Here is a 24,039-nt window from a genome sequence, read left to right as displayed (position 1 = left end):
AGCAGACTAATAAAGGTGCCTAGTATACCCACCGATCCCTTACAGAAATCATTAAAGAAATGAAAGCAACACATCAGATAACGCTACAATGTTTCTAAGTGCAAAGTCGACAACTCCAAGTCATATAAATATATGTACAGGGTCGTCCACTTCTAGCTATAACACAGACACTGCTTTCAAATCAACATTACGTACGAAACAGCCACATATCGATGCAAATCGGTGCACACACACAGGGACCCGGATGTGCTGCTTCACATGGCCTGCCACTTAGCTTTATTGTGTGGCCGGTTCGAACGCAACAGCGTTTTGAAGGCGGTGAGCATGTTATAGCTAGAAGTGGACGAGGCTGTACATCTCCGCACATTAACTAGACAGAAACAGTGCAGAGTAAACTAATAATTCGGTGTCTAGCAACACTATTAAAAGGGGATAAAGGCCACGGGGGGCTACGATTATTAGTACCGTTTTGCCTTTAAACTACAATAACATACTTGTTGCAAGCTTAAAATCAAAGATTCACACCTGTCCCACCCACAGCAATGCAGAGAAAGAGCAAGCTAGACTATTACAGACGCACCCTTGGTTATTTTTCTGGCATTTCTGAGGGTGAAGAATCTGACTTGTCAGTAGCATGTATATGAATAAGAATCCTATGACAGTAAATGCATCAGATTTTCTGGAGTGGCTTTTCTTTGCTGACCACATATGAGGTGAGCTATCCAACTTGGCCTAGGTTTATTCTATGAATAACAAAGCTATAGCAGGTACACAGTCGTCCACTCAGGCTGAACATGCGAGTGCGTGGCATGCACTTTTTGAGATGCCACTGCATTCATCGCAGCTGCACACCGTAGCGAAGAGGCAGACAGCGTGAAGTACCAGTTCTAGTCCCTCTACCACCACTGGGGTCCCAAACTAGGGACCCCTTGTTTTTGTCAGGTCAGGCCCCCTCAGGGTCAGCTAGTGAGTAACCTCCTGTATTTGTATCTGATGGCAATGTTTTCCACCACCACCCACAATATGCAGCTGCGCATCATAGCAGATGTGAAGCAACAGCTCCTGGTCCTTCTATGCATAAGCCACTTTGCCTTGATGCATGCTTGCGCACCATAGTAAAGAGGCAGACGACATAACGCAGCAGCTCATGGTACCTTTACACATGAGCCCCCCCATTGTACTTCGATACGCACCATAGCAAATATACAGACTACACCACACAGCAGCTCCTGGTCCCTCTATGCATAAGCCATCTTGCCTCAATACGCACCTGCGTACCTGAGCGAAGAGGCAGACGTGAAGCTGCAGCTCCTGGGCCCTCCATGCACAAGCCACTTAGCATCAATGCACGGCTGTGCACTGTAGTAAAGAGGCGAACGACGTTAAGCAGCAGCTCCTGGTCCCTCTACACATCAGCCATTTTGCCTCGATGCGCATCTGCACACCGTAACAAACAGCCAGATGTGACAAAGAAGCTCCTGGTTTCTCTACACATAAACCACTTTGCCTCAATGCATGTCTGCACACCGGAGCAAAGAGGCAGGTGACGTGAAGCTGGAGCGGCTGGTCCCTCTACGCACAAGCCACTTAGCCTTGATGCATGGCTGTGACGGATGCATTGCTATTTTGCAAACTGCATGCCACACATTCCCATTCAAGCTAAGAGTGGACGACTGTGTAAACGTAAAATACTGGTCATTTACTTCAATGGACAATGACAAAAAGTAACATGGTGGACAATGTAAAAAGAATTTGCTGCATAAAGTTTGTTGAAACCAGTTCTACATCCTACATGTAAACAAGCTAAAACCTTAATGTCGAAGGGATGTCCTGTATGTTTAAAATCATCACGCTCAAACAACTTCAACACTGACAATCATGATTCAATATTAATAATATAGATAATGATACAATACTCACTTTTAGCCATACCAAAGAAATGAGAATGCAAAGAGATGTTGCTGTTTTTCCCCCGTGGATGACAGTTTTCCATGTTCAAAATGCTGCTTCCTGTTGGCCTACGAAATCGGCTACAGCAAATGGCATCTGAAAATTTTTTGGAAGCCTCATGCTAGTCTTCAACGAGAAAAGCATTGCCATACAGAAGCAGAACACAAATACTTTTACAACACACTAAAAGCACCAACTGCGGAGCTGTTTTTAGGATGACTAGGTAGAGGTTTTGCTGTAGCAAGCCAAATGTTAGCCTTCAATAAGGAAAGCATTCCCATACAGAAACAGAACACAAAAACTTTTACAACACATTAAAAGCATCAATTGCGCAAATGCTTGTAAGATGACCAGGTACAGGTTTCTGCTATAGCCCACATCATGTGACCAGCAGTTATCAGAAGCCTTGTATGTGAGCATGATGCCCTAGATTCAATTTATGGCTATCACTGTATTAACAAGCATGGGTTTAAAGCTACTTTAATATGATAATCTAAGAACATGGTAAGAGCTTTCAGTGCGAGACATAAGCTCAGTATCATGCACTATAAGGTGCTGCATGGCTCTAGTGTAGCTTTGGCATTATCTCGCTGTCAATAATGCAGTGAAGTAGGAGCCTTTGAATATCTGTAAGGACAAAGCAACAATTTTGTTTTCATCTCACTTTTGCTCAACTCGGTTTTTTTTTCTTTTTTTTTTTTTTTAGCCCGCGGCTTGCATGGCCTCCCAGTATGCCTGTTTTGCATAAAAGAAGGCGTTGCAGGTACCAGAGCTCACAGCCCAACTGTATCGCGGCGGCGGTATGCCAAATTCGTCCCAGAACAGCGCAGAACAACGGGTCAAGAAAAAGAAGTGCTGACTTTTTTTTTTTTCTCTCATCTCCTTGTCCGGTTGTTCTGCGCGGTTCGGTCCCACATGCATAACCAACATGCGCAAGGTGCTGTCCTGGTTCGTCAAAGCTGAAGGAGAGTACTAAACCTTTAGTTATTTAGTAGCTACAGCCGTTCCTTCTAGAAACTGTAGTTGCCGTAAAGCTCGAGAGAGAAAGATAAGCGGCTGTCCATTAAAAAAAAAGAAAAAGAAAAAAAACATGTCGCACGATAGGCTCGAGGAGTGCAAAAGTTTTCTCGTATAGTTTTTACAACTCAGCACGTTGCGCATGGTTAACAAATTAACTCCTTTAAAGCTCGGGCAGGCACTCCTTTATCAGAGACAGAGAAGTTGCGCGGCTTACTGGCGCAGCATCCAGTAATGCCGAGAAAGATGGCCCTCAGACTTGAGGCTGCACTTTAGTTAGTCGGCGCGGAGCCATCCTGTCAGTCTCGCCTAAAACACTCGACCGTTCGGCTGCTGTACAGAGCTGTTTCCTTACCCAAAAGCTCACCACTATCGGTGCATCGAAAAGTTCCACTAAAGAAACAAAAGTTCGGTGAAATACTTACTTTGGAATCGGCGGGTGAACAAAGTGTGCCAGCCGCACAAAGCCACAGCAAAAACAATGCTAGCAGTGCATTACAGCCGTAGGTATTTGTAACTGCGCAGAAAATGCAGAACACGGAAACGTGAAGCCATCTTCCATGACTAAACTTCAACTTGTCAGGTGGATTGGATTGGCTCATTTCAGATTTTTTTTAGGATAGGTTCGGTTTCGTTCTTTTTGAGCTTGCTGCTTGCTGCGTCTATTCAGCCACTGATTAAAATTTCACCGAAGCATCATGATAGAAAAATGTTTAATGGTCATTTAACTTTTAATCAAAAATTTTGATGGAAGAATTCAACGATGAAACACGCGGAAAATAAAAAAAAAACTGTTTAATGGAAACGCTTTCTATCGCATCGATTCGCTCTGGCATCATATAATGCAGACTTGACGGTATTACTGATTTATACGCAGTTCAGACGAGCACGACGACTACAAACTATATCATAGCTGTGTAAAAGCAAATCCAGTGGCGGACGTACGGCGGCTGTCCGCTGGGCGAACGGATTCGACCATCCGCTTTCGTACGTACGCCGGAATTCCGGCGGACGTCCGAAATCGGCCGCCGAGTTGCGGCCGAGTTCGGCTGTCCGTCGGACGTCAGTGGCCGTCTGGGATAGCATTAATTAATGTAACAAAACATTTACAATAAATAGCATGTATCATTTTGTTCCATACTAAGCGCAAATTACATAACATCGCGAAAAACCAAAGCCGAGTAACAGGCAAATTTAAAAAAAAAAGTAGCAGTCATGCTCTTCATAACCTTTTTTCAATGTACCGCCTCAACAGTCGGGCCGACGCATTGCCGCACTCTTGCCATTAACCTGGCGCCGTGCCCGGCATTTAGTCCGGCCAAAAAGTCGGGCCAAAGCCCGCTGCGAACTACTTGCCGAAATGGCTAGCGGCTACCTCCGGGCCGACCGCTTGCCGTGGTTTACTAGCCGACTAAGTAGGCTCCCGACCATTTTCCGAACGTCGGCCACACGTAAATGGTCGGCCAAGGATGCTTGGGTATCTGTCTGTCGTTCACGTGTTTCGTCTCCCCTAGCGCTGTTTTACTCGATTCTTCAACCGAAGCAGCCGATTTTACAGGCTGCGCTACCTGGCGAACTATGACGCAATACAGTTTGGGGGCTGGTCTCGTAGTTCGTCAGGTGGAGCAGCCTGTCGAATCAAGTTCTCCGCTCGCCACGGTGAAAAATTCTGCTGTAGCAGACTGCCAATTTTCGCCGATTCCGGAAAACTAAGGCAAGCACAGATGTTAAATTATATCAAGAAACTTAGAACAATGGTCTACGCTTTTCGATCGACACTTCAGTGAAATTGCCGGTTTTGTTTAGTGCACCGGTTTTCAGCCATGTGGAAAGGTGGTGCGGAACCTTAATCAATTGCGACCGGTATTGAGACTATAAGGTAGAGGGCAGGGCGAATCTTGTATTCGTGCTGCGATCTTTTGCGTACTAGAAGCACGTTGTGTAATTGGGATTGAATCGATCGGTTAAACAACGCGCATTTGATGCCAGCGCGCGGCTACAATAAGGGATTCGACTCCTCCACATATCATGCCGCTCGCCCCGCATTGCAGGCCCGTCTATCAGCTAGTTTCAGTGGTGCCGGTACCAACAATCGCACGATCATCTCTCGATCCCTATCTCCTTCTTTCGCGCGCGCTCTTGCGCTTAGAGAAGTTAACATTGACATTGAACCTACGTGGACCCCGCAAGACCAGAGTAGAGTGAACTAGTTCACTCTAACCAGAGCAAAAGCCGGAGAGCTATCGCGCGACCTTTCATTTCTTTTATCGTGGGCGTGGGTTTCGCACACCCACCTCCATTTGAGAAACGCATTGGTGTAAGCCATATATGTAAGCAACTATTTAGATCAAGCATGTATTTCAACCATATACCGGGTGTCCCAACTAACTTGAACCAAGGGATACAAAATAATACATTTGAGGTAAGTCAGTGAAACCAATTGCATTCAACTGCCAGCCTCCTTGCGCACTACAGGCGATTTTTTGTTTTGCAATTACTTAATTAGCTAATTATGTTAATTTTTCTAATTTAATAAATATCGACTTTAGACCAAACATGTGAATTGGAAACTTGTAGAGCACCTTCAGAAACCCCCATTCCATTAATTGCGATAAAGAAAGTCTCCCGTGTATCTTTTTTTCTGGGCTCAAAAGAAAGCCCGCGAAATACAAATAATACCACGTGACTAGTGCATTTGTGCGCCGCGATTGTGGTGCTCTCAGTCGTGGTTTGAGCGAACGGAATTAGCTGCGGCCGTGTTTCCTTTGCCCCGTTAAAGCGGCAGGCCGATAGGCCTGCGATGGCTTCTTCGCCTGCGTCCGACAGCCGGCCCAAGTGATGGTGCAAGTAGCACCGAGATCGGCGAGCCGACAGCACCGGGATTCTAACAAGGCTGTGGCTAAAGGTACGTCGGACGGACCCGATCAATGGTCTTAAAGGTACGTCCGACGGACCCGGTGCGTTTTTCTTCGGGATCCGTCCGACGGATCCGATAAATAATTTTCAGAGGTACGGCGGACGGACCCCATCGGTAGGGTTCTTCCGACGGACCCAACGCATGTTTCTCCGATGTGGGCCTTGGGATCCGTCGGGAAAGCCGGACGGATCCGAGATCCCCAAATGTGGTTGTAGTTGTAGCAACAACATGGTAGCCATATGTAGCCAAATCGAAGTTGGTATGAGGTGTACGTGCGAGGTGCAAGAAGTATGTACTACATACTGCATGCGTGAAATGTGAAATTACAAAGAATAGTACAGTGGCAAGAATAGTGCCTAGAATGGGTGATATACTACGTGATGGCATGATGATAGGTTTACGTCAGTTAGACCGCGGCAGGGTGGCAAGCACGACCAGAGCGCAAGCGCATGTAATCGCGGTGTTGACGGCCAGCCCGCGGCCCGCACGCCCGCTCATTTGGTCCTCGTTATTATGTGGATTAACGTCTACGACGGTCGTTATGTAATTATGTAGTTTTGATTCTTCAAAGTTTCCTCACTTCCATCTGTGATGAGATGCGTCACGTAACGCATCGCTTTCTGCTCGCATTGAGGTTTGGTGCTGCAAGTTCTACGTAGTACAAGCGGCGCTGAAAAAGCTGGGCACCGCCGGCGTGTCTCTAGCCCAAGCATCGCGTCATTCGTGTTTGTTGTACAACTGGAGGTGTGGTTTGTGCTTACCGTGAGATGCTGTGATTACGGATTACGTCCTACTAGAGTGCTGTGTGAGACTACGAAGAGTGCTGTGATGAGTGCGCCGATGTCCGGACGGACATCACTGTGTCCGTTTATGATCGGCGATGTTGCTCGTGCATGTCAGTGTTTATTAGGTGCAGTGGTAATTTATTTACACGCGCTGTGCAACAATCAGACAAAAATAAGAAATCGACAATTTGTTAGCCTGTACTACAGAGCTCAAAACTCGGAAAATGGGAATGCACATGATGCAGTTTTCGCATGTTGGAGTGGACCGAAAAGTAAGTGCCCAATCCACACCGCCGGGATGCGCATTACTACAGGTGAAATGGTTCAGGTTTCTGTAAAATAGCTGCCTGGCACAGCACCTTTCTAAATGTTCAGGCTTTGTACTATTGTTGAAGGCCACTTTATCATTAATAAAGGAACGAATATGCTTTATGTGTTAATGACTAGTGCTTTTTCAACATATTATGTTCTTTTTTTTTCCTTTTTCCTTAGTTTCCTTTGTTTTTCATGCTAGACAAACACAAATAGTACACTTTTAAACTTGTCAGTCCAAAGCTGAACATGAATATCTGCCATGCATGTGACAGCTTTAATGCTAGAAAGGTTGACATGTATAGCATGTACGTACACGCTGCGACATCTTAGTGGCCCGTTAGGCTACTTGCCCCAAGGTCGTGATGTTTAATACCAGTGATGGCAGTCGCACTTTGGTGTAGGTGAAATGCAAATGCTTCTGTTTTCTGCAAGGTGTCAATGCAAAGTACAAAGCCCGGGCAGTCAAATTAGTCTGGAGCTCTCCACTACGGTATTCTTCATAGCTACATATGTCACTTTAGGATGTGAAACCCTACATGCCACAGGTAGGCTGCATTGTTTTTTAGATTTTGTAACCTCTCATCTATGTTTTACAACATTTGGCTAATTTTAGTTCCCAAACAGTTGCTAAAGATGAAACCGAAGCAGTTCTTGGCATAGTTTGCTGCTTAGATTAATTTGCTAACTGCAGTTCTTTGAAACTTACATCAATGCTGGACAGTTCAAATAGCAAGCAGTTGAATTACAGAAATGATGTGGATCATGCATTTCAGTTCTGACAAGTGGAAAGTAACGGTCCCCTCCTTGCATGCATAGGTGCCTTTAGACAAATACATACTCGGGTGTGTGATTGTGACGCATATCAAGGGTCAACAGAAGGCCATGTGGAGCCAGTGCGATATTCTTCATGAAGGCTAAAGTAAAATTGTACAACAGCTGCTGTACCATGCAGAAAAAAATTGATCATTTAGTGTATGATTAACTGACCATGAATAGCATCTTACTCAGAGTATGATGTGATATATATCTGGTTTAGCATCCCAAAATAACTATGGCTATGAGGAACACAATAGTTGAGGGCTCCGGTATAATTTCGACCATCTGGGGTTCTTTTACATGCACTGACACCGCACAGTGCATGACGGCCTATTGTTTCGCCTCTATTGAAATGCACCTGCTGTGGCTGGAACCAAATCTGCATCTTTGGGTTCAGCAGCCAAGCACTCTAACTACTGAGCCAGCACAACGGGGCCAGTATCAAAATGCATGCCACATACATTTCTTTCTAGCCTGTGGTTTTCTTCACAGAACTAATGTATACAAGGAAAAGTAAACAGCAAGAAAACACTAGTTTTATTGCACATTATATTCACATTTCAGCAAACATTCTCTAGGAAAAAATTTCTCATAATGTTTTCATGGAAACCATGAACAAAACAAAACAATGCACTTAATCCACTCGAATTATTAATGGGCAAGGTTGCATCTATGCTACTACGCTGCACTTATCACAAAACCACAAGCCCCATCTGCTTTGGCCAATCACTTGATGAAACTAACGGAGACAGATGTCGCACACCACAGACTGGTCGTCTCGCAACATATCTCTGCATATGTCGCATTTCAATTTCATGCCTTTCCACTTAGTTTCAACTGTTGCCAGTATTATTAGTCACCCATCTTTTCTGAAATTCCTTTTTACGCTGTTGGGATCAGCATCCTTGTTAACGATGGTCTCTGGCATTTTGGATGCTATCATTTTCACATCTTCCTCATCTGGAAGAACGAAGGAAATGACAAGCTTTGAGCAGATAAAAAATTAGGGAGACTCCTAATCTCCACCTGTAAGGGTATGGTGTGCCAGCGTTAATGGTTCTTGTCTGCAGATCCCACTGTGGATTCTCGTTAATTTACATGCCCTTTGCTACAAACATTATTACTAATTCCTTAATTCATGTCTCTGTTATCTCAGATATACTCATTAGCATACGGTCGTAGGCTGCCCTGTTAGGTGATAGACAACCTGGCATAGACCTCTGTAAGCCTCAACCTTTCTTAATTGAAGCTGAAATATTTAAAATATAACTTTGTAAGCTTGGCTTAACAGCTCCTGCCATGTCGTGTGGCCTCGTGACATTTGGCTCGTGGCACTTTTGGCTTGTGCACAGGGGTCATCTGTTAAATACTGGTTAACATGCATGAAAAATACATTTTCACACAAACTGGTGGCAAATGGTCAAGTGGTGCACTGCAGATTCTGAAATGTATACCTATATTCATGCAAGGATCGCATCATCACATAACATGATCAAGAGTTCTATCAGTACCTGTAGTTACATAGCATTTCAATGCCCATTAAAGGACCACCTCAGACAATGGTTGTTGTTATCCCAAGACCTGTTCTAACAGCGTACTGACGCCATTCCACTGAGCGATGGACATGTATATGCATACCCTAGATAGCTCATGATTGTGGATCTCATTTATTTCTATGACTTCCAAGGAGTTCCTGTCGTCAGAAACTTTATGTAATCGGGACAGTAGTCTTGAAAGGTGATGAAAAGAAATAACCAGGTTACCTTGACGCAATGCTAAATTACAGAGGGTGAATATGCTGCATGAAGATACCAAGAAGCTTGTACAAAGAAAAGTGAGAGTGAAATGGCAGGATTTTTGAAACATTGAAATAAACTACAAACTATACTTGTCAAACCTGTCATTAAGGAATGGAAATCATGCAGTAATCAAAAACACAACATGGAGGACATTTTAGGTCATCTTCACAAAACACATACCCAAACCTCACACACAGCTTCATACTTATGAAAGAGGACAAACCAATATGCAAGGAGTGTGGAGATGAACTAACAATAAACCATATCTTACACGTGCGCCAGAGTCGAGAAAAGAGGAAACATTTTGTACAATTTGCAACAGATCACTTTCCATCCCCGCATGATCCTAGGAGAGACATGCAAATTTCCTGCATTTTTGGTTTCCTAAAATGTTCCTAAACAAGCTACATCCTAAAGAACATTTTAGTCATTACACACAAAATACATACATTACACCTTGTTCTTGGTGCATGGCAGCTTTAGTCGCTTAGGCACCATAAAAATCAACACAATGCTGTAAGGTATACCTTGGTTAGCTATGTTATATATGAGACAAGCTTTCGGCCTGGTGTGGTCCTTATTCACGTGACAGCGCTGTCATGAGGGCCTATGTCCCAGCGATCGGAAAGTGACCTATTCCAATAATTTTACAAACTGAAGGTGATTGTACAGATTTCTAAAGACTGGAGTGCTCAACTGTTTTATCAACGTCCGCCTGCTTTGACAGCCTGGAGTGAAATTGTTGAAGAGAATACATTTTTGAACCTTTAACGCGTTTCTGAAGGCGTTGCTGTCAATTACGGGGCCAACAAAAAGCAGGTGAATGTCAAACGCCGCCTAGATAGGCTTTCTAGCAAGACAGCGATGTAGCGTGGAAAATCGCTCCGCCGATCCATCGCTGGCGCCGCTGACTTGAAAGGCGAACTGTTCAAACTTATATAGCTACTGACCACACCTGAAACACTGAATTGCGCATGATCAAGGCAGAATTTCTCTAACACTGAGCACTGGTAGTTATCGATTTCGCGCCCAATATTGTGAAAATCTGTCCTCTCTTCGATCATTGATACGTCCACGGTTGAACATTTATGCGCCTCGGAATAGGCCAGCCGTGGGAACATGGATGCGTGGTTGTAGCAACGATTACTTGCATGGCACACTCTGCAAAATTCCAAGACTCAGCTTCTTCAACGAAATGTGCAGCGCACATTTTCTACCGCGTACCTAAGTCCGGCGATGCATGCATATCGATCCCGATCGTTTCAAAGCTGCGCGGCCGTTCAGTCGGGTCACGCTAACCTCGAGCATGCGGGGGTTTAAACTATATGTACGCAAACTTCAACGACAAGAAAAAGATGCAGCCTAAGCACTTTAGTCTAGTCTTCCCCTATATACCAAAGAACATTGCTGTTCACAGGGAATTCGGATCATTCACGCTTCCGGCTTTCCGGTTGTGCACTCTTGCGGTGCGGTGCAGTAGGTCTTCGCCTCGACGAGTCGATGTGCAGGCCTCTAGTAGATTCGGCATGTCTTCTGCCACGGCTCTGAGGTAGAATTTAAACGGAGAATTTAGCTAAAAACATCCTGTTTCCTCGGTCTGCATGTGAGGAACGAGCATAATGCCATTTCACATACATACTTTGGACTGCCGAATGTTCAGCTGCACGGCGAGGTGTGTGTGTGTTGTGCCGGCGCTAGATCTTCGGAGGTCGATGCAGGACCTAAGACAGCGTAAATGCTAGGAATAGCTCGCTCGCATTACGGGCAGATCGAGGTGATAGTTTAGTGCAAAGCGAAAGCTGCTCGTGAATGTGCGTATCTCGACACCAGCTGGTGCAGTACGTAGCATATCGCCTGCAGCTATGTGCTTGACAGCGATGTTTGCCGTACACAACCCTAAGTGAAGACCGTGATCTATGTTAGAACGAATGCACTCTTCGTAGCACCTCATCGAGAGTCGCGGCTAGCTGATATCATAGAGGATGAGATCCATTCACGCGTAGCAAGCGGAATGTGGCCGCGTTTGACGTGCATATAGCCATGAGCCTGTATATCGACGTCCGCCGTGTCTTTACGAGAATCGAATGGATACGTCGGACGTACCTTTAGACACTTCGTTCTAACAAACCCTCCTTCTCTCCAATCAGCGAACTTTACGGCAAACGGATGAGCGATAAGGTATCAGCCACTGAATCTGCGCATGCAGGCTTGGTTTGGGTAAAGGGGCGAGATGACATGTGACTCGACTAAAATTAGCGCTGCACCTTCATTTGCCGGTTCTTTATAGGCAACCTGCAATGGAGTTCGCTGAGACATGTGGCGCCACCTGGCGACCGACGGGAGCTAATACTGAGGCGGCGCAGAAGCAGACGCCGTATATGTTGCGGCCGCTGTGTTCCTTCTGCGTTCGCGTTTTGTTATCCCAGTGAGTATGATTTACTCATTTAGTGACTTCAGTGGTCTCGCGCGATGCTTCGACTACTACGGGTATGAACAAGAATAAAAATAAGCGCAAGGGCGGCGAGAAAGACTGCCACAATCACGAAGGAAACCTAAGCGTACCGCTTGCTGGGAGAACCTGGGGAGAATGATGAGAGAAGGAGATATTGGCTGCGAGAGAGTAATGTAGCTGAAATTCGTTTTGTTATGGGGCCATTGGCGTACAGACGCCAAGAAGCTAAAATACGACGATTGCCCGTGAGCGGAGGAAACGGTATAAACTTCTGACTCGGGGAGTCGCACGCTGGTTGGGGCACACTACTCAGTACGTGCTCCGCGCTGTAAAATGTGGCGTGTACTGGTATATGATGTGCAAGATCGAGTAGCATACGTCCAGAAAAGCAAAGGCGCGCAGCCGCAGCATTGTATTCCAGCCGCATTTCAACGGAGGCGAAAAAAAAAAAAATGTTCGTGGATCTGTGAACCGGATTTCTAATGCGGTGTCTATTCGGAACCACAAAGCCAAAATATCATAAAAACTTCCAATTACAGATTTCAATAAGCATATTTATCTGTAAATTATTTCTTAAGGTGCTGAAAAAGTTGAAGTGGCGGAGTGTAGAGCCCCGTGATACTGTGTATGCTGAGGAAGGAACTTCGTTCTATCGTTCCGCGCCAAATATTTCTTTCACCGATTGCTCAAGCTACTCAAGAGTCTCTTGTCCCAGACGATAGACTATTTCATCATTAGTAGCAACAGTAAAAACTTCTAACTCTTAACGACCTCCTTTACGAAAGCTTTGCCGTTGAGTGCCAGCATTACCCGCCGGCTTTCCCCAAGATTGAGGTACGGAGGTACAAATGCATGCCAGTTGTTGTTAAGAGCTTTATTTTCTCAACGGTGTAGGAGGCCCCCTAATCCCCGCCCCCGGCACGCAGAGTTTTCGGTGATGACGCACGCTACAACCGCACAGTGCTTGCAATCGCCACGACATCCGTAGCGGGTACGTACTGCACCATGCCTCCTGTAACTTCCGCGGCACTGTCGAAAGGTGCACCACGAACAAAAGTGTTCGTCATGGTATTAAACTGTAAAGCAAAACCGCGAGGAAATTATTATGCTGCTGTAATCAAACAGCAAGAACAAAAAAAAAAAAAGAAGAAACGGCGATCAATCTCTTCTCAGGTTCTCTCTGCACTTTCAATGTTGAGGTGTGAACGCAATAGGTAAATGAAAAGCTACGTTTACTACATTTTTCATTCATTTAATTATTTCTTAATTCATCATCACATATCCGACTGGTGCCCTGAGGGAATAAAGTTCGTTAAAAAAATTCAGTCTACACACGCGAAATTCAAAGCTGTGCGCGCGGGTGTTCCGTCGCGAGCGGCGCGCACTTCGCGGTGACGTCGACACAGTTTACGTTTTAAACACGAGCATTCTCGAACAGGCGGTGTCCTTTCGTCAGTATTATAGTTTTCGGAAGTAGCTCTGAAGACATTCGATTGCCTTAAAACCGCAGAAAATGAGAGCCGAGATGCTTCCAGCCGTACAACGCGAACGCAACCCGACCGCGCCGGCCTACTCAGATTACTCGGCGCCGCCGTTGGCGGCGCTGAACGCTGCGCTCCACTAGCGCCGCTTGGCCACTGCAGGTTGCCTATAGTCATCCGCCCGTCGTGATGTAGGCTACTGTGTTGCACAGGCCTGGCCAAGATCGCGGTGACGACGGGCGAGCTCGAGCTCGCTCCAACCATCGCCAACATTTCTGCCTGCCGCTGCAACGGGACCATCGGGTCACGGCCGCAGCTGATTTCGTTCGCTCAAACCCCGACTGAGAGCACCACGATCGCTGCGCTCAAATGCGCTAGTCACGTGGTATTATTCGTATTTCGCGGGCTTTCTTTTGAGCCCGGAAAAAAAGATACACGTGAGACTTTCTTTATCACAATTATTGGAATGGGGGTTTCTGAAGGTGCTCTACAACTTTCCAATTCACATTGTTGGTCTAAGGTGAATATTTATAAAATTAGAAAAATTAACATAATTAGCCAATTAACTAATTGCAAAACAAAAAATTGCCTGTAGTGCGTAAGCAGGTTGGTAGTTGTATGCAACTGGTTTCACTGACCTACCTCAAATATATTATTTTGTAACCCTTGGTTCAAGTTAGCTGGGACACCCGGTATATATATAATGTATATGTATATAATTCAAAGGAGCGAACAGTCTATGAGTCCAAGGGGAACATTTTCAATACCAACAACAAAACATTAAAAAAATATATGTCCAAATGTTCTCATTGGGCTCGTAGACTATTCTCTCCTTTCAATTATATATAGCGAGCCCCTCGGTTCTCAGTTCCCCTTCAATTCTTTTCTATATATATATATACATAATATAAATACGAATCCCAGGTCAAAAGTCCTCACAAAGGTGAATGTTCTGCGTTTGTGAAAAAAATAAGGGGGCTATATGTATATGCTGTAATAATTAATGGTCCTCAGGTGTGGCAGCACTCGGTACTATAACTGTCACAATGTTCAGTACACAAATTCGCATCTGTCTGGTGCAGTGTTCTCTAGTATTTATGGGTCCAGCCAGCGGCACAACAGTCAAATTTAATTGGTCCTGTGAATCTGCAATTTTACAGATAAAAAGGTTCTTCCACAGTCGACTGCGGTTTCTGCCACTTGAAAAAAATGCGGGCAAATCCCAATGTTAAAATACTGTGGGGAAAAATGTGGACTAGCAAAGCTACCTTTGTGGTTGGCATTTTAGCCGAATTATAGTCTGGTAGTTTGAACAGAATATTTTACAGCCCAAGATTGATAAATATGCAGAATAATTAGTTGCAACAACTAAACCTTCATGGTAGAATTTCCCTGAACATTGCAAGATACTCAGCAATACTGGAAAAAAAAAACTATTCCACACATGCAGTTTTAGGAATGTGGACTACATTATACTGTAAGTAATAGTATGTGTTGTGACAAACGTTTTTCAAACAGTCATGCTTGATGAGTGTAGAAATTACTTTGTCAGTGATACAGAGCCCTGATTTTTTTTTTTTAATTTACAGAGTTCCAGGAATGGAAAACGAGAGAGGAGGTGAATGAGGACTGCAAATTCATAGCACCTCAAGGCGAAAAAAGGCTCGCTGGTGGAAGTACAAGGGTGTACTATAAATGCCACAGGTCAGGAGTGGCTAGGCCAAGCCGAGGGAACAAGGTACGGGCAATGAAGAGCCAGGGAAGCTGCAAGAGTGGTAAGACATGCCTTTCTTTTATGATTGTTACTAGAGAAAAGAATGAAGTCAAGGTGATGTACCAAAGGACACATTATGGGCATGATGCAGATATTGCACACCTCACCATGACCACCCAGGAAAGAGCAATCATTGCAAGTGACCTTTCAAAAGGAGTGCCCATGAAGACTATAATGAAGAAAATAAGGGCATCAATAACAGTCAAGCTGACTCCTCTTCATTTGACCGATCGCTTAACCTTACACAACATCAAACGGCAGTATAATCTCAATGTGCCTGAAAGATGTCATGACAGTGATGCTGTCAGTGTTAGCACATGGGTGCAAATCACGAGGAACAAGAACCGACCTGTTGTTCGCTTGTACAAGGAGCAGGGGGCTGTTGACTCAACAAATACGTTCAGCACGAAGGATTTTGCTCTTGCTCTAATGACGGAGCCACAGGAAGACCTTCTGAAGGTTTTGGGCTCAGGAACAGTCTGTGTTGATTCCACACATGGAACAACAGGATACCAGTTTGAATTAGTGACTGTTCTGGTGCTGGATGAATTTGGAGCAGGACTGCCTATGGCATACTTTATCTCCAGCACAGTAAATGAAAAAACTTTAACAGCCTTCTTTGAATCTGTGAAGTCTTCCACAGGAGCATTATCAACTAAGATTTTTATGTCAGATGATGCATCTGAGTTCTTCAAGGCTTGGTCAACTGTCATGGGTCCACCTCAGCACCGACTGCTCTGCTCATGGCATGTGGACAAAAACTGGAGGCGAAGGATTATGGAGAAAGTCAAAGGAAGAGAACTTGGAGCTGAGATTTACCGGACAGTTCGCACACTGCTAGAATTCCTTGACAAGAATGAGTTGACTGAGCTTCTTGAGCCATTTTTGGCCAACAACGACCCCAGGCTGCAGGAGTTCATGCAGTATTTTAAAGCAAACTATGCTTACCGCCCAGAAATGTGGGCCTACAGTTTTCAAACTGGCCTCGGGATCAATACAAACATGCATCTTGAAAGAATGCACAGGACTTTAAAGCATAATTTTCTGGAAGGCAAGAAGAATCACCGTGTCGACAAGCTCATCTCGGCACTGATGGACATGACATACCATTTTCTTATGAAGAGGATAGGCCACATCACAAAAGAAAAGAGAACCTGCAAGATGAGTCGAATTGAGAAGAGCCATCGAACTGCCATGGCAAGCCCAGCATCTATAGAGAGGAATGAAGATCGAACATGGACTGTGCAATCCCAGTCCACAAAAGGCCTCGCATACAAAGTCTCAAAGGTGAAAGATGGTGCTTGCTGCCCTCTTGCATGCAGTGTGTGCATGGTGTGTGTGCATAGCTATGCATGCACTTGCTATGATCATCTGATGTCCATAATAGTTTGCAAACACATTCATGGTGTGGTCATAGCTAGCACACCAGAAATAGCAGCTGTGAAAATCCCTGAAACTGCTCTAGGAGTGTTGTCAACTTCGAAGATAAGTGAGGCTTTCCACATCTTGGAAAGTGTTCAGGCAGCAGAAGCCTCAACAAGCGTGGCAAACTCAGAGTTGGTTGTGGCCAAGATGCAAGTAATCAAGGAATATACAGTGAAAGAAGAAATTTCTCAAGAAGTGCACAACAAAGCGTGCAAGCTTTTGGACCCTGTGCTGAAGATCTACGAAGAAACTAACAAGCAACAAAAGTCCCACAACTCAAGGGAGCCAGCCAACAAGAAAGCTGGGCATCAACTGAGGTTTCATACTACTAAGAAACCTAGGTTGTCCAGCTTAGGTTTTTCTAAGCCAACTGAGCTTCAGAAAGAGAGTATCAAAAGGCAAATCCTCGACAGCACCACCGAAGATACTCTTATAATTACATCTTCAGGACATGAATATCTTTGAAAAGTGGAATGGAACCCCTATGCCACTCTTCTGCACAGATCTATGAAGATAATGTGAAGCAGGAAATGCACAAGCAAGCATGAAAATTTAACTTCAAATTACATTTTTTTTAACCCAGAAAACTAGCACGAACTTGGAATAAGTGTGAATTCCTACTTCTGAGAAGAGCACTGCCTTAGACTGACTGAGCCTTTCATCTCTGCCGAAATCACCGCCACTACATTTGTAAAGGTCCTTGTGCTTCCTGTATGATCTTACCTAGCTGTAGGTGAAGTTTGCAGCTGTATGGTACCAGTTGGTTGGTGTGTGCGTTAGAGCGCGAGAAACACCTCCAAGCTGGCCATATATGCTGCAGGTAAGTACTTTTCCTTCCAGCCCATCATTGTGCACCACTAACACGCTGGTCATGTGTGCTGCAGGTAAGTATACTTTTTCTTTCAGCGCAGCATCTCGCACATCGTGCGCTGCATCTGGCAGAGCCAGACAACATTTTTTCTCTCGGCAGAGCCTGACTGCTAGAGAGCGCGTCTCCCAGGTGGCGGATAGGGAGGCTCTAACCAAGCACCTGAGCTATGAGCTAACAAAAAACAGAATTGCTTCAATCAAAGGAAGGAGTGCTCAGACACGAGGTGTTTTATAATGCCATGGTGCTTCGTAAGAGTGGTGCTTGCACCCACGGACCAACAGAGCTTTTACCTGAATGCCTTGTCATGTTTCTCACTTGTATGTTTTATTTTCACCCAGGTCCATGGCTGCATGCTACTGGCAATTAAAAAATTGCTGTTAGAGTGGAGCTTGCATACAAACATGTTCTAGACAAATTTTCTGGCTGACAGCATTGTGCACTATCACAAGACAGGTAAATGTATGCATACCGAAATAAACAGAACTTTCCATGCTAATTAATCCCACTGTAATGCATTTCAGAGGACAAACAGGCAAAGAGACATGGACACCATTGCTGCCTTTCACAATTGCATTCAAGAATCCATTCAGTTAATGGGGATATCTGGTTGTAATTCGCATCCTGCACCTCATGTTGGAATTTGCTTGTCCTAGCACTTCAATAAAAATATTTATTGATTTTGATCTTGCAAAAGTGTTGTCTTCTCACTTGTTTCTACATGCATGCTTCCAGGGATTTCGATATATAAGCAACACTGCCTGCAGTGCACTGAACACAAAGAAAACTACAACACTTGGTGGTGATATGTGTTCACACCACTGCAATGAATCACAATCATTTCTCCTAATAATGACATGTTTCAGGCATCAGACATTGCTGAACCACATTCTTCAGCACTTGTATGAATGGCAGCAAAATACTGTTGTAATAGCCAAGGGTATTGGTTGCACAGTGAATTAGATATAGTTATGTAAGCACACAAATTTGCAAAATTAACTTAACACGTAACACTTGTCTGTGTCTAGCAGCTGTTTGTCCAAACCAGTTTTTATCATGTTCTTGTGATCTTGGCTGGTGCCTCTCTCGCCAGATGTTGCATACTCGTTCAAGACTAGAAGAAAAGCTGCAATAGTGGCAAACAGAAATGATGAAATATGAATATTTGTTAACTTAATTGCACTATCTTACTGAAGAACTATTGCTAAATGAAGTTCAAGCAATATGTGCAGAAACAAGACAGCATTTTGCTAAGTGAATAGGTATAAGGCACATTCATAATGGCAGCACAACTCTTCATTATGACATTGAAGAAGAACATTTCAAACTTATACAAATGAGTGTTAGATCACCACTGAAAGTGTAATAGGTATTTGTATTCTAACTTCAATATTTAATTAGAGGCCGCAGAATGCAACAAATTCTAGGATAAGGTGAGCGATGTGGGACCATTTGTTTGGTTTCCCTAATAGGACTGTGCAGAAACAAAATTCCATTGAAACTAGGTGCTGCATGCATGTTTCAGTGAAGACAAACTTTTCCAGTGACTGAATCACAGCTACCCCACACATTGTCAATAAAGATGAGAGGGCTCGCTAAAACAAACAAAAGCTTTAAGTATGATGCCCTTAAAAAAAGCTTTAAAATTTGTACTAATAGATGGCTGCTTCTAAATACAAAAGAACACTGGAAAGGGTGCAGAAAAATATTTTTTTGCTGTTATTTAGGTTTGCTTGCACAATTTAGGCTTGCCTGAGAAGCTTCGTGATCAATGCCTAATCTACTGGAAAAATTTAGTATGCTGAAATGCTGCATTTTTGTTTTTCCCACTTCCACTAGCTGAGTGTCAAAGCATTAACATAATGAAATGTAGTCTCGTTTCGCTTATTTGTATTTCAAATGAAGTGCGAAGAGAAGCTAGTCAGGTCGTAGTTTCATGCAGATGTCGAGCATCGTTGAGCCGTTGATAGTCTGTCACGTTACTAAGATGTGATGTCACTAGCATTCACTGATACCCTTCTGTGTTTCATGTGTCATTAATTATGGTGCTAACGATGAGTCTCAGTTGGGAGAAAGATTTAACAGCTCATTGGAGATGAATAAAATATATGATAAAAGTTTGTTGCGCCCAGAACTTGGCCTTGCATGACCTTACATAAGGTAGAAACCCGTAATATGTTGGTATAGCCTTAAAATTTGGTGTCCCAACCAGTTTAAAGACATGATCGAATTTGAATGGAAGAAAAAAAAAACTCAAAATGAACAGATTAGAACAATCTAGGAAGAAGCGAACACAAAAACATCGTCGATACTAGAGTGCCTTGCCATGTCAATGATTTAGTAAAAATTGTGGTGAAATTTAAACTAAGAAACATCACAGGAAAATGTACAGAACTGACATTTCAGGTTTCTGTTTTGTATTGACTGTAAAGAAACAGGGCAGAATTTTATTTGTTACATATGGCTTCTTGTACTACTGAAAATTGTGGTCAACTTTAATGTACCATGATTACACAATGAAAAAAAGGCACCGTTCTGATTAAATGATTAGAATATTGCTTACAATGTAGAAGTGTGGTCGATACTTATTATTCCGCATGGCTTATTTAGGGACAAATGGGGTAATCTTTCAACTGCACCTTAGCGTTCCCTTAAAAACATAAAAGCACTAGCAAGAGTAAGCATACATCGGAACACAGGAGGAACATACACAATAGTTGCCTGTAGATTTGATCATGCGTTTGACATAAGGGAAATGAGATAAACCTCAAACAGTACAAGATAACTCACAGGAATGTAAAATGACGAGAATACCAGGAAGAAAAAAAAACCACAGAAACATTGTCAGACCTTATTGCCACATGATTTACTGCAAAAAAAAAAGAAGACGTAGATTGAACTACACATAAGATTTCATTAAAAAAAGCTAATCACAAGCGAAAATGTATGAGGTGAAAAAAACGCACTAGGGAAAAGAGGCACGGAAACAAACCCAGGACTTCGTCTACCCGCAATACTCCGAATCACTGCTGCTCTCATTTCTGGTGCCGCTCTCAAACTAGATGCTTTAAGCTTTACGTTAGAATGAATGAACACAGCTTCTGCACTCTATCCCATGAACCTGCTCCTGCCCTTGGTATGCACAAAGCCAAACTTTGACCACTTCTTCTCATTGCAGTAGTGGAAGCTGTAAATTAAATAAGACAGGATAATCTTCTAGAACCATCAGAGGTGTCATTTATGTCTTTTATAACCATCTAAATGTGGCGCAACATTTTCATGAGCAACAAACTGCTAGGAGAAAAGACTGTTTGCTGTTTTAATGCAAGTATATGCATTTCTTCATGAATGAAAATATTCAATATTTTTCCAAATTTTTCAATATGGTTTTTCTCAGCCTTTAAATTTTCCAGGAATTTGACATCCCTATTGCCACTGGCAAGGTGGAAGTAAGCAATAAAAAATATTTGTATACAGTGATTCTGTGCAAGAAGGGCACTCCCTGATGTCTTCCATGCACCTTTGCAAAAAAATAAAGAGAAGCAGTGCCTCATGTAGAGATGACTCCATGACGCATTGCGTATACAGCTTAGACCTAGTCATGGAGATGTACTTACGGGAGTGTATGGTGGCATATTTGTGCTTGAGTGGAAGGAAGGTCAGAAAAGGCTTTCACAACTAATGCTGTCTGCTGTTATTACCAGTGTGTAGATATGCTTTATAATATATTACAGGTACTCTGCTGGTATTAAAAAATGTTCTTATAGCTGCTGTTGGTTTCTAAACTTTGTTATTACATAGCCCATTAAGGTCTGTCCGAAAGAGAGTCCACTGTACATCAACCATTTCATGGTATTCCTTTCAGACTGCTAAGAAATTTGTGATGTAATATTTTTTTCGTCACTATTTTGGCTCATGTTTCAACAGCCGAACATGGTAGAATGTGTCTCAGACCACTAACCAATTCAAAAAACAGTATAAAATTTGGAAACCCTACAATTCTCATTCAAGAACCGGCCGTCTAAACCTTTAAGTAGCTTTGACAGGTCAACATAATGATTTTGCATAAGCACGATGAAGATTCCCCTTTGTTCTGTGTTTGGCATTGACTGTATCAGAGATTGCGAGCACAGTTGTGCTGATAGACTTCTATTGGTAGCAATGATTATCATGTCATCCCAAGCAGTTTCATGCCCTTATTTCTGTATGTATTCTACCAAAGCATTTGGTATGCTGTCAGGTTTCTAGTGGCATCGGGGCTCTTTTATCACACTTGTCAAATTTCTCATCTCCTCTATGTAGACAGAGTCTAAGATGATCATCACATGGTATCTTATGTATGATACCTGGCATCTTTGAATGGGGCAAAGCCTCTTTAAAATTCAAAAGAGCCCCTCGCAGTTTACTGGATGGCATGTGGCCAGTATGCACATTTGCTTCTTGAAGACCCATGCCTTTGCCTAATTATGCCCAGAATGTACAAAAGCATGCCTTTTGGTCGAGATGATGACGTTGCATTTTGTGTAGGCATCGGTTGCAAATGCTTGTCGATCTGATGTCTGGACACACATTCAATAAGCTTTTTTGGGTATCCGTTCTTTTCCAAGTTTTGTAATTATTTCGTCATGCCCGATTCCGCGACCTGCTCTCGGAACTGTGGTTGCAGTTCACACCACATTGACCTCCCCTCGGTCTCAATTAAGAGATCGAGGAGCACTGCATTATACAGTGAATGAAAGAAAAAAAAAAGGGGGGGGGGGACAGCTATATTATTTCTAATGAGGTGCAAAGAAACAGTATAATCATTAATAATAATTGCTGCACTGAGCATGCATGCATACAAACCCTATTTGTAAGAAAATCCTTACTGGTTCAACAGGTTTAATTAAGGAACTATTCTTCCCACCAATTCTTCCCACTTAATTTTTTATGTCCCTGGATCAGTTATATTTTTATCTGATACTGATCTTTAAAATGAGATATTTCACAGATGTATACACATACGTGCGCGTGCAGGGTTATGAATTAAAGGAAGTCCCCCCCCCCCCATCCCTAGCTATTACGACCAAAACACCTCGCAAAGGCAAACGATGGCTATAAGACATCTGTTTCGATGCAATGGAATTTCAACATTAATAAAATATTGACAAAACTTATATCTGGGCTAGATATGCATATTGCACATATATACTGCTTAAGGGAAAAACAAGGGAAAAACAGATATACAGAAGGAAGAGAATAAAGGGACAAGAAATAACTCCCATGAGAGTTAATTGTTTACAGTATATGTTTTAAGTGCGGGACAAAAGGAACAGAGTAGACTGGAGAAGGCGCTCTAACAACTCAGGTTTTATTGAAAGACCACTTGCTTAACTACTGTATTTGCTCTTATGAACGAAATGAAAGCAAGCACACACGGACAATTACTGCTCACAAGGAGACCTGTATCAAAGAAGCTTGGCCTATTGCTGAGCAAGAAAGTTTAATTCCTTTTTGAAAGCCCAGTCGAACACACACATTATCCGAACACACAATCAAATTTTTCAATCTCATCTGCTTCTATAATCTCTCGGCATAGTTGAGTCCTGCACCTGTGCAACACTGTGGTGTTTCTCATCTCGGGAGTGCAGTTACGGCTTTTCCGAATGTGTTAAGTCATTTTGCTGCCTGATTTGTCTATAACATTTTTTTGGTATACTCCCTCAGCCTCTCATTAAGGTATCTCCCTGTCTGGCCAACATATCGTTTACCACGGGTGAGTGGTACTGAATACACTGCGCTCCTGGAACACTTCACGAAGCGCTGCTGGTGATGCATTTTACAAGCGACAGACTTGTCCTGTGCAATTAACCCTCCTGCATATCCTGAGAGTTTATCTGGTGCAGAACAAGCCACTTTTATGCCAGCCCTCGCAACCGATTGTGCGCGAACCCATGTATATATGGAATAACCGTAACTTTACTTTGATCCAATTGATCAGGCTTGATAGCTGTTTTTCAGCTTATCTTCAGTGACCGATGCCATCAGTGAAGGCTGGTAGCCCGCACTTGAAAGGCGCTGCACCTGGTCGAAAAACCTGTGTCCCACCAAGCGCCTTGTCCTGTCTACTCATACTTGTCATAAAGCATACTTTAAGAAATGCATCAACTTCAGTTCAGTCGTTCAGTCATGTCCGACTCTTCGTGACCCTATGGACCATATCACGCCACGCTTTCTGGTCTCTCACTATCTTCCTAACATAACATAACTTCATCTGCAACGCCCCGAGGATGCCATCTAACCATCGCGTTCGCTGCCTACCCCTTCTCTGGTGACCCTCAACCTTTCCCAACATCAAATCTTTCTCCAGCGACTCCCCTCTTCTCATCAGATGACCAAAGTAGCTGAGATTTAACTTTAGAATTTGACCCTCCAATGAGCAGTCAGTGTTTATGGTCGAC

The 24,039-nt window shown here is 43.5% G+C and overlaps 1 long non-coding RNA gene across 1 annotated transcript; it reads left to right on the top strand.

The window, feature by feature from the left end:
* The first annotated feature begins 4,543 nt into the window (after positions 1 to 4,543).
* On the top strand, positions 4,544 to 18,308 carry LOC146201616 (uncharacterized). Its single transcript, XR_014703575.1, has 4 exons — positions 4,544 to 4,681; positions 15,122 to 15,307; positions 17,941 to 18,055; positions 18,124 to 18,308. It is a non-coding gene; the product is annotated as an uncharacterized LOC146201616 (long non-coding RNA).
* The last annotated feature ends 5,731 nt before the right edge of the window (positions 18,309 to 24,039 follow it).

The sequence above is a fragment of the Amblyomma maculatum genome, chromosome 1 (genome assembly GCF_055883805.1).
Source record: "Amblyomma maculatum isolate TAMU_Amacu chromosome 1, ASM5588380v1, whole genome shotgun sequence".
NCBI lineage: Eukaryota > Metazoa > Arthropoda > Arachnida > Ixodida > Ixodidae > Amblyomma > Amblyomma maculatum.
The sequence above is the reverse complement of the archived record's forward strand: the minus strand, read 5'-3'. Positions and strand labels throughout refer to the sequence as shown.